The sequence below is a fragment of the Mustela putorius genome, unplaced genomic scaffold, assembly GCF_011764305.1.
Source record: "Mustela putorius furo isolate JIRA1106 unplaced genomic scaffold, ASM1176430v1.1 tig00000407_pilon_pilon_pilon, whole genome shotgun sequence".
Taxonomy (NCBI): domain Eukaryota; kingdom Metazoa; phylum Chordata; class Mammalia; order Carnivora; family Mustelidae; genus Mustela; species Mustela putorius.
The window spans coordinates 1,492,355-1,510,865 of record NW_025421373.1 but is presented as its reverse complement, the minus strand read 5'-3'; the positions used below and the strand labels follow the sequence as shown (position 1 = coordinate 1,510,865).

General features: G+C 35.8%; 1 pseudogene; it reads right to left on the bottom strand.

The window, feature by feature from the left end:
* The window catches only part of LOC101675750, a 56,906-nt pseudogene extending 39,690 nt beyond the window's left edge, over positions 1-17,216 (bottom strand).
* Positions 17,217-18,511: the final 1,295 nt, after the last annotated feature.

Genomic DNA, 18,511 nt, shown 5'->3' with positions numbered 1-18,511 from the left:
ATTGGGTCAGTTTCTCATTCTCCAGTGAGTCATCTTCATTAGCACTGAAAACTCATTTTGGGGCAGTAAGCAACTGAATACTAGTCAATTTCTTATCCATAGTTTCCCACAGAAGTATTATCTGTGTCAAGGAAAGTTTGTTCAGAGGGACAAAATTGCATTATAGGAATCAGTATTGAATGTAAGAAGTTCTGGTATCATCTATCTCTTGGAACAACAATAGATCTGTAGTGGCAGGATGGAATATGGAAGGGGTTGAATAGTAAGATGACCCTTTCTTCTTTAATAGGCATTACACTCTCTGCCTCTTTATTTCTCAAGTGAACTACCCAAATTTCTAATGAAGAACCTGGTTTCCACCTATAGTGACCACAAGTTTTCTTCCTTTCACATTTAGTGAGTGTAGATCTTTCTCTGAAACTGACTGAAATACTGAAAGGAAGAAAAAACCTCTGCCCATTCATGATGAATCTTGTATAAGTTATGAAAAGTTGGGCCTGAGGCAGCACACCAGACTAGCAAGGAAGTCCACTGACCTGAAGATCAGTTCCTTAAACATCTTCCCAGTACTCAATCTGTAACTACCTCTCCAATCCCTCCTTATTAATAGGCAGTACTATTTGCTAATCATACTATTTGATTAACATGTTTACTGTCAATTTCCACGAATTCTCTTCAAATAGCAATGACTGCTCTCCAAGGACCCTTTCCTTCCTGTTTTGGAAATTTATGTTTCTTTCAGCCTCTTGACTTCTTATCTTCAGCACTATAACGACCAAAAACTGTGAGAGGTGTGAAATTTTACTCCACTTGCAAGTTTACAATTTAACCTGTCACACTATAATGATCGTGGTGGAAAACACAAGACTCCTGTTTTAAGAACAAAAAAAATCTTTATTTTAACAGAAATAGCAGTGGCCCATGTAACAGCATTTTTACTGGTTTCCCAGGCCCCAATACTTTAAGGGTAACATAGAAAAGGAAAGACTGCACACACAGGGGAATACATTATAGAAGGTTAAGAAACTCAAATCTTTTAGAAAGGGCAGTAAATATATAATTGATTTTTTTTCTTTTTTTTTTAATATAATTTTTTATTTTTTATAAACATATATTTTTATCCCCAGGGGTACAGGTCTGTGAATCACCAGGTTTACACACTTCACAGCACTCACCAAAACACATACCCTCCCCAATGTCCATAATACCACCCCCTTCTCCCAAACCCCCTCCCCCCAGCAACCCTCAGTTTGTTTTGTGAGATGAAGAGTCACTTATGGTTTGTCTCCCTCCCAATCCCATCTTCTTTCATTTATTCTTCTCGTACCCACTTAAGCCCCCATGTTGCAACACCACTTCCTCATATCAGGGAGATCATATGATAGTTGTCTTTCTCCACCTGACTTATTTCGCTAAGCATGATACGCTCTAGTTCCATCCATGTTGTCGCAAATGGCAAGATTTCATTTCTTTTGATGGCTGCATAGTATTCCATTGTGTATATATACCACATCTTCTTGATCCATTCATCTGTTGATGGACATCTAGGTTCTTTCCATAGTTTGGCTATTGTGGACATTGCTGCTATAAACATTCGAGTACACGTGCCCCTTTGGATCACTACGTTTGTATCTTTAGGGTAAATACCCAATAGTGCAATTGCTGGGTCATAGGGCAGTTCTATTTTCAACATTTTGAGGAACCTCCATGCTGTTTTCCAGAGAGGTTGCACCAGCTTGCATTCCCACCAACAGTGTAGGAGGGTTCCCCTTTCTCCGCATCCTCGCCAGCATCTGTCATTTCCTGACTTGTTGATTTTAGCCATTCTGACTGGTGTGAGGTGATATCGCATTGTGGTTTTGATTTGTATTTCCCTGATGCCGAGTGATATGGAGCACTTTTTCATGTGTCTGTTGGCCATCTGGATGTCTTCTTTGCAGAAATGTCTGTTCATGTCCTCTGCCCATTTCTCAACTGACAGAATGGGAGAAGATATTTGCAAATGACATATCAGATAAAGGACTAGTGTCCAGAATCTATAAAGAACTTAGCAAACTCAACACCCAAAGAACATATATAATTGATTTTTAAACAATGTGGGGATTAGGGGGCCAACTCCCTGAGCAGTCAAAAATCCACATACAACTTAAATCCTCGAAAACTTAACTAATAGCCTAGTACTGACTGGAAGCTTTACTGATAGCATAAATAGTTAATTAACACTATTTTAAGTTATATGTATTATATACTATATTCTTACAATAAAGTAAGCTAGAGAAAAGAAAATGTTACTAAGAAAATCCTATTAAGAAAGCCCTTATCTGTACACTATACTGTATTTATTAAAAAATCCATTCACAGTGGATGTGCACAGTCCCAACTCATATTGTTCAAGGATCAACTGTATAAGCTACCCTTGATTTTAGTTTCATTCTTGGAAAATTCAAATTGTGCAAAAATACTTGACTTTTACATATTAATTATTGTTATTTTCGAGTCTTAGTAAGCAACATTTCACACACATGATTAATGATCCTTTTTAAGATAGTCAGCCATGATCATTGCAATGTGTCTAGCAATACTGCACTCTCCAAATGATAGTAATCTAAAACAGCTCAGAAAATTCTAAAATATTCTTTAGGTAGAGGGAGTTGTCCCACCTCATGCTGTTGTTCCAAAAGAACACACAATCCTTGCAATTCATAGAGATTCTGGCCAACATGCTTAGAAAAAAGAGTAATTGGAAATTTTTTAAAGAGAGTGATCATTCTGGTAAGTCATGTTTTTATATTCCACCCTGTCTGTGTTATCCATTATTGGTGAAGACGTTTATGCATCAGTATTTTCTAAAGTGAATATCCACAGCCTTTACTATATGTGGTAATTGTCCATATATTGTATTGAATAATTATCTGGCCACCCAAGTGTTCAAAGCCTATAAGATTTTTCCAAGCCACTAAGGACTCTTCTGCATTGGTCATGTCTCCAGGATGGAATTTAAAATAGCTTCATTCATCCAACGTGCTCTTCTATCTTCTCACACAAGAATATACTCTACTTTGAAATACACTGCTTGGGAAAAACTAAATAAGAAGGAAAAGGAGAAGCAAGAGAAAAAGAAGAAGAAAGAGAAGAAAGGGAGAAGGAAGAGGAGTTATCATCAAAGAAGGATAAGGGGAAATAACATACATATAAATTTATATATGTATGTATATATGCATATATGTATATATGTATAAATGTATATATCTTGTTAGCATTTTCATTTATTTCTGAAAAACACTGATAATGAAAGATTACCCTTCCCCATAAAGGTTTATGGACAAATGAGTTTAGGAAATACAGAATACTAAGTACTTTTTTAGGTTTAATATCAGGCTTATAATTACAGATTTGAATACTATCATATTCAACCTATACTCATACTTCTTCCTTTCTCCCTTCAATCAACTGGCTATCTCACTTTATGCCTGCTTATTTGCTGCACTGTATCTTGATACTGTATGAGGTCAGGGACCATATTTCATTTATCTTACTCATACTCCAGCCCATGAAATTACATTTTATATTCAGCAATCATTAAATATATGTTATATTTAAAGTGGATTCTGAAAATGCCAAATTCAGTATCTTCTATTTTGCTAAAAAATGTGGAATACCTATACCAATATTTCTTCTCATCACCTGTCCCATGTCATTAATAGAAGCACTCCAGACAATGGTTAGGATGAAAACTTACAGTACCTCTCTGGCCAACATATGTGGTGAATGGAGTTCTTAATTTATGCAGCTTGCTCTTTTTAAAGTGTATTTTAAAAATATTTTAACTAGATTAAGTTACTTAACAGAGAGATCATTAATGACAGTATGCTTTTATTTAAATAGAGTAGTTGAAGGACAAAATTTGTTTATTAAATCTATAGAGAGAAAACCATGTGTGACATGTTAGATTCCCACAGCAAATATTAGAAAACATGCATCTTAAAGAGGTTGCAAATGTCCCAGCATAAATACAGAGATAGCCTCCATATGACTGTACTGTCTTAAACCTTGTGCACTAATGTTTATAGCAGCAGTATTCTTAATAGTCAAAAAGTACAAACAACTCAAAAGTCCATCAGCTGATGAATGGATAAGCAAAATATCTATCTATAAAATGGAATATTATTCAGACATAAGGAGAAATGAACTACTTAGTCATACTACAACAAAGATGAATTCTGAAAGGATTATGCTAAGTGAAAGAAGCCAATCACAAAGGACGGCACATATATAATTCCATTTAATCTAACTGTCCAGATAGGCAAATCTATACAGACAGAAAGTGGATTAGTGCCTTAGAGCTGGTATGGAGGCAACAGGGAGGGAGCCCCAATGGTTGGGGGTTTTCTTTTAAGAGTGATCCAAATACTAAAAATACTGAATATACTAAATACCATTGAATGATACATTTTAAATGGGTATATTTATCTTAATAATGCTATTATTTAAAAAAAGGAGTGAGCCACTGTCACCCAAGTTCAAACCTGTATTTGTTAAAGTGTCAACTGTACTTATTATTTGCTCCAGTGGGAAACATTATCTCTATCTCCAAAATCCGTTCACCACTGAATTTTCCTTGAAAAGATAGTCCAGAACAAAGGACAATCAGGCCTTCACCTCAAAGGACATTCAATAATGTGAGAAACCATGAAGAATCACCTTCCAAAATTAGTATGTCTTAAAATTCACTAATCTGTTTTTCTTCAGTGTTCATCTGTTTTAATCTCAGGCAGTGTACAACAGTAAGTATTTTTTTTATATCTTCCATATATTTACTAAATATCTCCCATCTTTAGCTTCCTAAATATATAAAATAAAGTTCTAATGCCTCTTTGAATGTCTCTACTAATTTTGTCACCTGTGTTATTGCTGATCAGTTTGAATTCATTGATTTTTCTCCTCGTTATGGATTTTATTTCCCTGCTTCTTTGCATCCTGTTAGTTGTAATTGGATGCAGACACTGAATTTTAACTTTATTTTGTATTGATAGTTTTACATTTCTATAAATATTCTTGCGATTATTTTTTTTCCTAGGACTTGGATAGACTTATTGAGAACAACTGGTTCTTTCCAATTCTTGATTTTAAGATTTATTAGTCAGACCCAGAATGTCATTTGTCTAGAACTGTATTTCTGCACTACTTTGGCAAGGCCCTTTTTAGTACTCTGACTGATATTACCTGAATTATGAAGTTTTATATTCTAGCTGTTGGCATTATTCCTAGTCCCCTGTGTATTCTGTTTTCTGTAATTATTTTAGTTGGTTCTTTTTTCTGCCTTAGAGAGTTTCTTCAAATACACATAATGATCGCATTCCCCTGAATACCTGAGGACTATTAAAATAACCCTCTGCAGACCCCTGATGCCTGTGCATCTCTCTCTTCTGTGGCGTTGGTCTTGTTTACTTTAGCTGCCTTGGCTTGCATGGACTTCAATCGTGTCCCATCACCTGATGGAGATTTCTGGGCTCCATTGTTCAGCATCCTAGAAAATTTTTCTAGTCCGTAAGCTGGGACATTTCTAAAGCTCATTCGTTCCTGGTTTTACAGGGATAGCTAGCTGTGCTTCATTCCCTGACTTTTGATATGTTTCATATATTTTTTCCCCATTCTTTTAGTTGTTTCTGGTGCGAGGGTAAATCTTTATGGAACTCACTCTATTTTCACCAGCAAGTGAAATTCTAATTTGCCTTTAAACATGTTTTTCAAAAGTACCATTCAATGTTTCCGTCTACATCTAACCATTTTATCCATCAAGGTTAGAATTAATTCTTCCCACCTCCAGGCACATGTCACATTTTGCATATAATTGGACGATTTTATAATAATATTCACTAACTTATACTACTCTATATTTTGTCTTTTTTTTTTTAAAGATTTTATTTATTTATTTGACAGAGATGACAAGTAGGCAGAGAGGCAGGCAGAGAGACAGGCAGAGAGACAGGAGGAAGCAGGCTCTCCAAGGAGCAGAGAGCCCGATGCGGGGTTCGATCCCAGGACCCTGGGATCATGACCTGAGCTGAAGGCAGAGGCTTTAACCCACTGAGCCACCCAGGCGCCCATATATTTTATTTGTCTTGTGTCTGATTTTAGTTTTAAATATCTTCTGATAGGAGGACGGGTTTTATTTATTTATTTTATTGCCTATTTATGCAGTAAATTATACAAATATGTTGTCAGATTAAATTACCTGTAATCATTCATCATCAGTAGTTAAGAAGTATAGAAACCAAACTAATGGCTTATATGACAATATCTAAATAATAAAGGAATACAAAGAATAACTTTGATAACAAAAAAAGTAGAGCTCTATGGCTTGAACCATTTGAGTTTATACTAGATTTTTGCCTGTATTTTATTTCTTAACTTTCTAAACTTTGGTTTCCATGCTCTTTATTTGTAAGAGAAAGACTAAAATAATTTATATTTTATAGGCACTTTGGATTGACTAATTAAGGTAGTACATACAAATAAATTATTCTAGTCTTGTTATAGAGTAAATTTTGAATATATTCATGTTAATTATTAGTGCATTTTGGGTATGAGTGGCAGAAAAAAAATAAGTAAAAATTGTTTAATTTCAGGATTGTGTTTTTCTCCTATCATACCAAATCCGGAGGTCAGGCAGCTCCACAGTTAGTTATTTCAGCAACTCAATAATGCCATCTAGGGCCAGTCTCTTTCTATATTTTCACTGTCCCTCACTACATGTGGAGTTCACATTTAAGTTTGTCCATTCATGTTCACACATGGGTGTCATAGTTTCATTAATCATGCTCTTACCCAACCACACTGAGTGGCGGGAGAAAGAGTAACTTTTCCTGTGCATTTGTTCTTTGCAATGAAAAAATACCCCTCAAGGAATCTCAGCAGTTTTTAATCCATGAAGCACTACTCAGAACTAGTTTGCATGGCTATTCCTAAACCAAATGGACAAAAAAATTGCAATTTTCTTGAAAGGTATTAGACTCAGCTCTTCCTTAGTTCGCTTGGTTTATTGGATGGTAACTAAAATCAAGTTTGAAGATGGCAAACTGGCAGGCAAGTTGGTAGTCACATTTTTTTTTTAAGCTAAAAGCTAAATACATAGCAAGTAATAGAATCTTTCATTTAGAAACACACACAAAAAAGTGGCAGAAGTATATTTTTCCCAACATTTTTCTAAGTTCCAATACTTTTTATATTTTTCAACCTAGCTTACTCATAATTAAAATGCCGTGAAAATTATGTAAGGTAAGTATGTCTTGTTATAATGATACATCTTTATTAAAATTTAATGAAAGAGTTCTGAATAGCACAATCAGAGACAATTAGGATAAATGTGTTTTGAAATGCATATACTTTAGTAAATTAAAAATTATCTTTATGGAAAATAGCTATTTTGGGGCGCCTGGGTGGCTCAGTGGGTTAAGCCGCTGCCTTCGGCTCGGGTCATGATCTCAGGGTCCTGGGATCGAGCCCCGCATCGGACTCTCTGCTCAGCAGGGAGCCTGCTTCCTCCTCTCTCCCTGCCTGCCTCTCTGCCTGCTTGTGATCTCTCTCTATCAAATTAATAAATAAAATCTTAAAAAAAAAAAAAAAGAAAAGAAAATAGCTATTTTTCTGCCTTGGCATGGTATTGTGTTGGTATGCTCAGCCTGCCATGACAATATACAAGAGACTATGTAACTTAAACAACAGAAATTATTTTCTTAAAGTTCTGGAGGCTGAAAGTCTAAGATCAAAGTTCCAGAAGATTGGGTTTCTCTTAAATCTTATCTCCGTGGCTTGTAGATGGCCACTTTCTTGCTGTGTCCTCAGATGTCCCTTTCTTTGTACATGTATCTCTCTGGTGTTTCTTCCTCTTCCTGTAAAGACATCAGTCAGATTGGACTTGGGCCCCCCCTTTATTACCTTATTTAACCTTAACTACCTCTTTAAAGGCCCTATTTCCAAATATAGTCACATTAGAGGTTAAGGCCTCAGCATATTGAGGGGAACATGATTCAGTCAATCACAGGTTGATTTCTATTTCTCTAGGTTGACTGAAGTTGCTACCCATCTCTAAGTTATTTTTGTGCCTTGTTTCCACATTCCTTGTTTCCACATTTTATTAATCTACAACATGCTGTAAACTCAAAGGTGGGTGGGAGACCATATACATATATTTCCCTAATCTAAACCAAAAAATTTTTTTTCAAAAATATTTAGAAAACATAAATACAGTTTTATAAATTTTTCTCACCTATCAAAAGTCCCTAATACAGCCAAACTGCAATATTCTCCACACTTTCATTAAAGGTGTTAAAATGGTGAGAAAGAGCTTTTCAGATACCAGTGTTTTAGTCTTGATAACTCCCATGACTAATCGGCCTGGATTTTTTCCCGACATTGTTATTTAATTTAAGGTATTCTGGACAAAGTGCTTGAAACAACTTTCTCGCAAAATCAATTCAGTAAGAATGAAATCCACGAAACACACTTCAAAATGAAAATTATAAACCAGTGCTTTCCTCCTGACTGCTTTCAGCAATAAAATATTAAATGGAACATTAAGAACAACAATTAAAGAGCTTAGCTTTTAAGCTGTCTGGTGGTGTGTAAGATTCAGTTCTTTATTGGCTATTAGAAAAATTACCAAAGATTACTTTAGTTATTCTAAGTGAATATAGAACCGCCTGCTCAGCAGTAGTGACAGGAAGTACTTAATGAGGACTAAACGTTCTCACATTTTCATTTTGGAAAAATTGTTTTGTAATTTTTCAGACTTGTGTTTATTTAGTTTGAAAAAATTTTTAAAACGTCAATATTATATATATAAAATAAATCTTTACAATCATATTGTTCTTAACCCTGGAAATGTCTGAAAAGTCATTACTAATGTGTCTGCTCCTGGGCAGTCAATCACATGACAGTGTCTACTTAATAAGTCCTTAATGAATATTAATAGGCAAAAATCCATACATAAGTATACTGTAAGAAAAACACTGCGGTTTTAAGACAAACATAACCTATAAGAAATAGCAATGTGTTATAAAACAAACTATATATGTCTTCCCTTTGCTTTTAAACATCTTAATTTAATTTTTCTTCCGGTGTTCAAGATTCATTGTTTTAGCACCACACCCAGTGTTCCATGCAACCCCATGGTTGCATGGAACCCAGTGTTCCACCCAACCCCCCACCTTCGTCTGCTCCATAACCCTCCGTTTCTTCTTCTCTTCTCTTTTTAATAAACTGTACATCTGAAGTGGAAGTGAGATGATTGAAGGGGGAGGCCTTTTAGAAGCTGGTTGCTTTTGGCTGCTCCAGTGCACAAGATAACAGAATACAAAGTGAGGAGGAAAAAAAACAACAACAAAAAAAACCAACAACAACTCTTAATGCAAACTGCTGACTGAATGTGCTACAACAAAAACAAGGTTTTACTTCACTCTGTAGTTCTTTCTTTCATTCAGTAGTCTTAACTCTTCAGAAAATAACATGCCACTCTGTGGTAACACAGCTTCTCCTTTTCAGTCTCGTAGTAAAAGAGCTCTGGGATCAAGGTGATAAGACTCTTTATCAAGTGTTTAGTAGTCCAGGAAATGAGGGGCAGAATAATCGTGGCCCTCCAGCAGTGCTGTGGTAAGAGAACCTCTACTACATCAGCTCCACTGAATGTACTTCACCAAGGTCTTGTTTCAATGAGGTCAGACAACAGCAATTTGTTATGTGGGTCATGGCAGAATCCTTCTTCTAAACACTACAAAGAATGACTCCTTTGTCAATATAAATACGTCCTGATGCATTTAGTCTCCCTGTTGGCTGTATTATACACTCGAGAGCTATTGTGCCAAATTCCACCACTCAGCACTATCATACCTTTTCATCTTGCCTTCCCCAGCCCCGCACTTTATAGAAGTGAATAAAACACACGCAAATACAAGATAAATGTTGTTTTCTTTTTTAAAAAATATTTCACTTTGCAGACATTATTGAGAATGAACATCAGATTTAGCATGTTAGCAAATGCATTTCAAAGAACAGGACATAATACAACAGAAATATTTACACCAAGAATTCGAGTCTTTTATATTTTCCCCACAATATTTGTTTCTGTAAATCTTTATTATTCCATCCTCATCAAAATAAATATGTATATGTAAAATATGAAAATTGGAAGAGGTAATTTTCTCACAAAATTGTAAACTGAAATAATACAAAATAGTGATTTTAGAATTACCTGAATCAATATAGACACACCTTTCAATTGTTACCAGTAACATTATTCTAAACTTCCTAGCTTTAAAATCCTTTGAATTTCTAAAATATTAGATTTAAATACTACAAAGCAATTAAAATGAATGCACATTAAAAACTATAATTTAATCTACACTAAGATGAGAATTTTTGTTATATATGTACTTAGTCTCCATTTTTATCTATTCATTCATAAAGAGAAGGAGTTGGAAATTTCTAGAGTCTCTTCAAATATTAATTTATTTTGTATTAGTTGTTTTTCTCCACTTTGTCCCCACGCCTCTGAAAAAATGTGAACATACACAGACCAAGAGACAACTCAGAATGGATAATGGACTGATTAGAAATGTTGGGTTTCAAACAGGTGGATATTGTTCTATTTTGACTGCTCTGAGAAAAGGAGGGCTGAGGTCAAAAAGGCCAGGTTTTGAAGTGCTTATGTGATATAGCTTTGAGATAAAGAATGTTAACTCAGACAAACTTTAAAAATGCTTTCCTCAAAATCTGTGTAAATAAATTTTTAAAAAGGCCACCTTATTCTCAATGGGTCATAAAGCCTAGAGGCAAAAAACCTTACACGAGATGTTAAACAAAGGTCATTTGCTGTTTTAGGATTCAAAGATACTGTACTCCTCTTGTTGTTTGAAACCTACACTAAATTTTAAAAGATGTAGTCATAGCATGTATGTTTTATAAGTTTGGACTTGAAAAATGAACTCTAATTTTTAAATATTCATTGGTGATAAACTTTGAAAATAAATACATACCACCAAGTAGCACTTCTCTGATGTTGTGTAAGATAATTTGAAGAACAAAGTGTTATGCATAGTGCTTATATTCTGACACAGACCATTATCAAATGTCTGATATTTGAAAATGATTTTAATAAGAGTAAAATTATAACTTTTTAAAAGATTTTATTTATTTATTTGACAGAGAGAGAGAGAGTGACAGTGAGAGAGGGAACACAAGCAGAGAGAGTGGGAGAGGGAGAAGCAGGCTTCTGCCCCAGCAGGGAGCCCAGTGAGGCTCCATCCAGGACCCTGGGATCATGATCTGAGCAGAAGGCAGATTCATAATGACTAAGCCACCCAGGTGGCCAGCAAAATTAATATTACTGAAGCTTATTATATAAGTACTTTGATAAGTTATTTGCAAAAATGCCTTATTTAATATTCACACTTGCTCTCTTATATAAATGTTATTGTTACAATAAAATGCCAGAGAGTTAAGACCCAAGGATAGACCCTCAAACAGTGTGGGATTGGAGGTGGTGAGTAAATACTCTCCCTTCCCACCATTTATGAAACAAATCTGATGTGTATTCGATACACTATATCAGAAAGTCCCTAGGAAGTAAGATCTGTGTTATTAGCCAGCTAGAATTACATGACTAATATTAATAATTTTCTGTTATTTCTTTTCCACTTCTCCTACCTCATGGTAGTCCTGGAAACAACCTTTTAAATAAACTTCTTGTAACATAATCTTTGACTGAGAGTCTCCTTTCAATAAGTTTTGACTAGGACATTACTATTAGAAGTGACCCCAGAAAGCACAATCCTGGTTTAAGAGTCAGGAATTTCATCAGGTAGCAGTAAGGATCCCACCAGTGGTAGTAACTGGCTCTAATAACCTCTGGCATGCTACAGTGTTATAATTACTAAGATTCATCCACTGGGATGGATTGTTACGCATAGTATTGGGGTCTTTACGTAGGGATCATCATGTAAGCATGATCAAATCTTAACTCCATTTGCAGCCCCACTATGGGGCTTGGAGAACTTCAAGGCTGGTGAACACAGGGAGGTTCAGAAAGAATGTAGCACCTGGAGAGGGCATGGAAGTTCTGTGTCCCATCCCACAGACCTTTCCTTATGCATCTCTTCCATCTGATGTTCACATGTATCTTTTATCATATATTTTCATTAAAAAAAAGTAAACAGTAAGTAAACTCTTCCTGAATTTTATGAGATGCTCTAGCAAATTAATCAAGCCCAAGGTGGGGTTGTGGGAACCTCTGGTTGGTCAGAAGCACAAATCACAGCCTGGACTTGTGACTGACATCTGAAGCGGGGAGATTGGCAGTCTTGTGGGACTGAACCCTTAATGATGGGATTTGTGGGATTTGATGCAATCTCCAGATAGATGATGTCAGAAATGAGTTAAATTATAGGTGTCACAGAGAGTTGCCTGTTATAGGAAAAACAAAACAAACACATATCTGGTGTTGGAAGTGTTGTTGAGGATGGCTGTACTACGCTTGTAGTGTGGGAGTAAAGGAGGACCACAGGAGGAAGACTGAGATTTTTCTACACAGAGGAGCATTTCTACATCTTACAAGAGCTATAGGAACATCACCTGAGCTAAGAATGATATGAGGTGATCTAGACCACCATCATGCCCTGCTCTAGTAGAGCAGGGGTATATGGAAAACCATAATTAATTCAGCTGTTTCAAGCTTATCAATGAATGTACAGACACAACATGCGGTCACTACCTTGGTTCTTGAGTTCATAATAATGAAGATTCTTAGAATCCAGAAGAATCTTCACATGGCTTTCCTGATATTTTATAAAAGAATGACAAAAAGGCAGAGTGGAAGCCCTTTAAACTGCTTGTCTCTACCAAGATCATTGGTATTGCATAAATGAATAAGCTGTTCCATTTTTATCCCTAAATAGTCCATTGTACATATGCAATATAGTTTGCATATCCATTCATCTATGGAAAGAAATCTTGGTTGCTTTCAGTTCTTTGTGATTATAAATCAATAAAGTTTCCCTAAGCATGAACATACAGGGTTTTGTACAAAAGTAAGTTTTCACTTAACTATCTAGGAGCATGAATGCTACATTGTCTTGTAAATCTATGTTTAACTTTATAATAAACTGTCAAATGATTCTTTCAAAGTGACTGTACAATTTTTAATTTCAACCAGTCATGAATAATACTTGCCAGGATTTTATATTAACAAGTTTTGTGGGGCTTTTGTTTGTTTGTTTGTTTGTTTTGGATTTTGGAACCATTCTATAGTGCACAAATATATCTTACTGCTGTTTGAATTTATATCTCCCTAGTGACAAATGATGTTTGAGGAAATTTATATATGCATATTTGTGATCTATCATCTTTGATGAAGTATCTATTGATATCATTCATCCACTTTTGTACTGGGTAGTTTATTTTCTTATTATTGGTTTTTAAATGTTATTTTTATATCCAGGAAAAATGTCTTTAATCAAATACATGATTTGTAAATATTTTCTCCCCAACCATGGTTCAAATCTTATTTGTTTCATGAGAATGTTAACAAAGTATAATTTATTAATTTTTAATATACTGTACTTTTGTGTTGTATGTAAAACTCATCATCAAACTTAAAGCCAAAGCAATATCTCCTATTTTTATTTCTGTAAGTTTTATAGTTTTACATTTTTTATTTAGGTCTATAATCTATTCTGAGTTCACTTTTTGTATAACTTATAAGAACAATAGTGCCTCACAGAACCTATCAGAGACTCACTGGAAGAAATCACATTTACCTTAACTCTAAGATTAATGCAAAAAAGATCATTTAATTTTAGTAATTGTATAACCAGGATACAATTAATATTAATCTAACTCCTATGGAAACTAAGTGTCATGAATGGGAATGGCAATAAAACATGATGTTTACTGGGATTTTTTTTTTGAAGATTTTATGTATGCATGTATCTATGTTAGAGAGAGAGAGCGAGAAAGGAGGGAGGAGCAGAGGGACAGGGACAAGCAGACTCTGCACTGAATAGGGAGCCCCCAGGGGGCTCCAACTCAGGACCCTCAGATCATGACCTGAGCCAAAACCAAGAGTGGGAAGCTTAACTGACTGACCTACCCAGGTGCCCTGGAATTACAATTTTTTTAAGTGCCTTAAAACTATAGCCAGGGAAAGAGATTCACTAAAGAACAAAAATATAAAACAGAAGGAAAAAGACTAAACCTAGAAAACCTAAATTAAAGTAAGATCTATAGGGACACCTGGGTAACTCAATCAGTTAATGGTCTGTCTTTGGCTCAGGTCACAATCTCAGGGTCCTGGGATCCTGTCACCTAACTGGGCTCCTTCTTCAGCAGGTAGCCTGCTTCTCTCTCTGCTTTTGTGCTCTTTCTCTCTCTCTCTGACAAATAAATAAATAATCTTTAAAACATAAAATAAGATCTACAAATGACAGAATGGGAGAAGATATTTGAAAACGACATATCAGATAAAGGACTAGTGTCCAGAATCTATAAAGAACTTAGCAAACTCAACACCCAAAGAACAAATAATCCAATCAAGAAATGGGCAGAGGACATGAACAGACATTTCTGCAAAGAAGACATCCAGATGGCCAACAGACACATGAAAAAGTGCTCCATATCACTCGGCATCAGGGAAATACAAATCAAAACCACAATGCGATATCACCTCACACCAGTCAGAATGGCTAAAATCAACAAGTCAGGAAATGACAGATGCTGGCGAGGATGCGGAGAAAGGGGAACCCTCCTACACTGTTGGTGGGAATGCAAGCTGGTGCAACCTCTCTGGAAAACAGCATGGAGGTTCCTCAAAATGTTGAAAATAGAACTGCCCTATGACCCAGCAATTGCACTATTGGGTATTTACCCTAAAGATACAAACGTAGTGATCCAAAGGGGCACGTGTACTCGAATGTTTATAGCAGCAATGTCCACAATAGCCAAACTATGGAAAGAACCTAGATGTCCATCAACAGATGAATGGATCAAGAAGATGTGGTATATATACACAATGGAATACTATGCAGCCATCAAAAGAAATGAAATCTTGCCATTTGCGACAACATGGATGGAACTAGAGCGTATCATGCTTAGCGAAATAAGTCAGGTGGAGAAAGACAACTATCATATGATCTCCCTGATATGAGGAAGTGGTGTTGCAACATGGGGGCTTAAGTGGGTACGAGAAGAATAAATGAAAGAAGATGGGATTGGGAGGGAGACAAACCATAAGTGACTCTTCATCTCACAAAACAAACTGAGGGTTGCTGGGGGGAGGGGGTTTGGGAGAAGGGGGTGGTATTATGGACATTGGGGAGGGTATGTGCTTTGGTGAGTGCTGTGAAGTATGTAAACCTGGTGATTCACAGACCTGTACCCCTGGGGATAAAAATATATGTTTATAAAAAATAAAAAATTATATTAAAAAAATTAAGATCTACAAATGAAATAATAACCTAATTTAAAAAACGATTTTAACAGCAAATTAAATTCAGCTAGAGAGAAAAAATTTGAAAAGTAAATATTGTCACATTGCAGTATGGAAGAACATAAAAACCTAAAGTACAAAAAGCTAAATAAGAGTTATAGAGTTGGGGGGCCTGGGTGGCTCAGGCGGTTAAGTTTCTGCCCTCAGCTCAAGTCATGATTCCAGGGTCCTGGGATCAAGCCCTGAATCAGGCTCTCTGCGCTGCGCTGCTTCTTCTTCTTCATCTACCCTCCACCCTGATTGTGCTCTCACGCACGTGCTCTCTCTCTCTCTCTCAAATGAATAAAAAAATCTTAAAAAAAAGAAAAAGAGTTATAGAGGGTAGAGCAATGATCTAACAAATATTTAATTGGAACTCTATAAGTCAAGAGGTAGGTTGGAGCCAGAATGTCTTTTATAAAGACAATGTCTGAGGATTTTCCAAAATTGATGGAAGACACAAGCTCTGAATTCTAAGAAGCCAGCAAATCCAAAGTGGAATAAATAAAAATAAATTCATTCTTAGACACATCATAATAAAACTCCAGAATACAACAGCTAGTGGAATGGAAATAGGTGGGTGTGGGGAACAAAAGTTGATTACTTTTTGTAGAAGGAAGAATTAAATTGACTATTAACTTTCCACAGCAACCATGGTAACAAGAATTTAGATCAAAAAAAATATTTCTAATGATCTGAAAGAAAATAACTGCCTATCTATAATTCAATTTTTTATAGATACTTTTGAAAAATAGACAAAATCTAAAAAATCTAAGAGAAGGTAAAATTAACCAACCAGAAATGAGTCAGAGAACCTGAGAATGAAAAAGCTGTTGTAAAATAATTCTAGTATGCATAAGTTTTGTTTCAATAACAATATCTAATAATAACAATAAAATCTTTGGAAATTGTGGTTGTACAACAGAGGTTAAAATCTGCATTCCTCTGTCACTTATTAATCCCAGGTAATTCCCCTCATTATTTCAGAGTTTTAACTTATTTTTCATAGTCGTCCTTTCTTTTCTTATTTTGTCCTCTTCTTTTTTCTTTTTCTTTGCTTTTTTTAATTTTTTTTTTTTTTTTAGGGTCAGTCCAGAGAAGTAAAACTCTTTTGCTTTCACTGTCCAAACACTGGAAAGCCAGTGGAAGCCCTTGCCATAGCCTTGCCTCTTGAGCACTCTGCAAGTAACACTTCCATGGGGCAGGGAGTCAGCTCCTTCCAGGTCACAATACCCTTCCTGTGGTCTATCCAAAAAGCCTAAATATCTCATGGAGCTTTTCTTCACTGATTACACCTGTTCTGTTGCTTTTGTTATCCAAGATAAGGATTGGCACATTGGTATTGTTTCATTAGTCATTAAAGCATTTAGCTCAAGTGTGGTTTCCATGAGGTGAGGATGATCTGTACAATCCACCGGAAAGACAATCCTACTGATTGCTGGGAGGTAATTTTTCCAAACCTGACTTGCTTGCTCATGACTGCCAACATCAAAAGTTATAAAAGTCTTTCCAGCAACTGTCACCTGTCTGATATTGGATCTAATGTTGAAACATATTGGCGCAATCAGTCACTGTTGAGCATGTGTAGAAGAGTGGTTTTGTCTACATCGTCCAAACCCAAGAATACAAGTTTTCCGTATTTCTTATAGAGTCCTAGGAACTGGAGGACACTGTTGGTCCACTCAAAGGAGAAATACATTATTAATGCTTACTGTGGCCAACGGGCTCCTCTGGCAGCAGGAGGCTTCCACACTCCCTCACAGCATATAGCCCAGCAGCACCACCATCCGCCCCCCCCAACAACCTGGGACCACCAGTTACTCATCTTTTCTTATTTTTCTAACCATCATCCTTTCCTTTGACAACCATGTAAACACATAATCCATCCAAGGTCACACTCACTCAGTTTCAAAGATCTTTTCCTCTGTTTGGTGTTAGTCACTCTATTCCATGGTTTTACCCTTAATTTTGATTTGTTAACTGTACCTTCTCAAAGATCTTGGTTATTACACAGTAACTGAAACACAGCTGTCCTCTATGATATTGTTTTCTATGGAACTGATGTTTTACACAGGGAGACATAATTTTCCAAGTGTTGACTAACCTTCAATTCCCTTCATCTGTTTAAGGAATTGGAGTGTATAAACTACTTGAATGTTTGCTGAACACATTCATCATTTTTATATGATCTCCCTGATATGAGGAAGTGGTGATGCAACATGGAGGCTTAAGTGGGTAGAAGAATAAATGAAACAAGATGGGATTGGGAGGGAGACAAACCATAAGTGACTCTTAATCTCACAAAACAAACTGAGGGTTGCCGGGGGGAGGGGGTTTGGGAGAAGGGGGTGGGATTATGGACATTGGGGAGGGTATGTGATTTGGTGAGTGCTGTGAAGTGTGTAAACCTGGTGATTCACAGACCTGTACCCCTGGGGATAAAAATATATGTTTATAAAAATAAAAAAATTAAAAAAAAAAAAAATATAAATGAGAATCACTAAAATAGTCTAATACAGTTAATTTGAACATTACATACATTTAAGAAAAATCTGACATAGGACTAAGGTTCTCCCTGTGTTTAAAATTGGAAAGACTTCACTTTACTCCATCAGACGATTTCTCCATTTGTATATCCTATGTAGGATTTTCCTTTCTTTGCTAAAGATCTATTTATCCAGGTCTCTCTTTGTTGTTTAATAAATAAATAAATAAATAAATAACAACTGATAAAAAGGCAGAGATATGCACATTTGTTGTCATTGACACTTTGCTGTGTATCTCATTCTAATTTCCTGCCACCAACTCCCAAACTGATCGATATCTTGGCAATTCTCTGATGGCAATCTGCTCAAAGTACCATCTACAGTTTTAAAGATAAAGTCATTATTTTTGCATACAAATAACAACAACAAATGACCTTTACACTTTTACTAAAACAGTGTCTGATTACTGATAAGTTCTCAGTCCCGACTACAGCAAACACCCCTGATT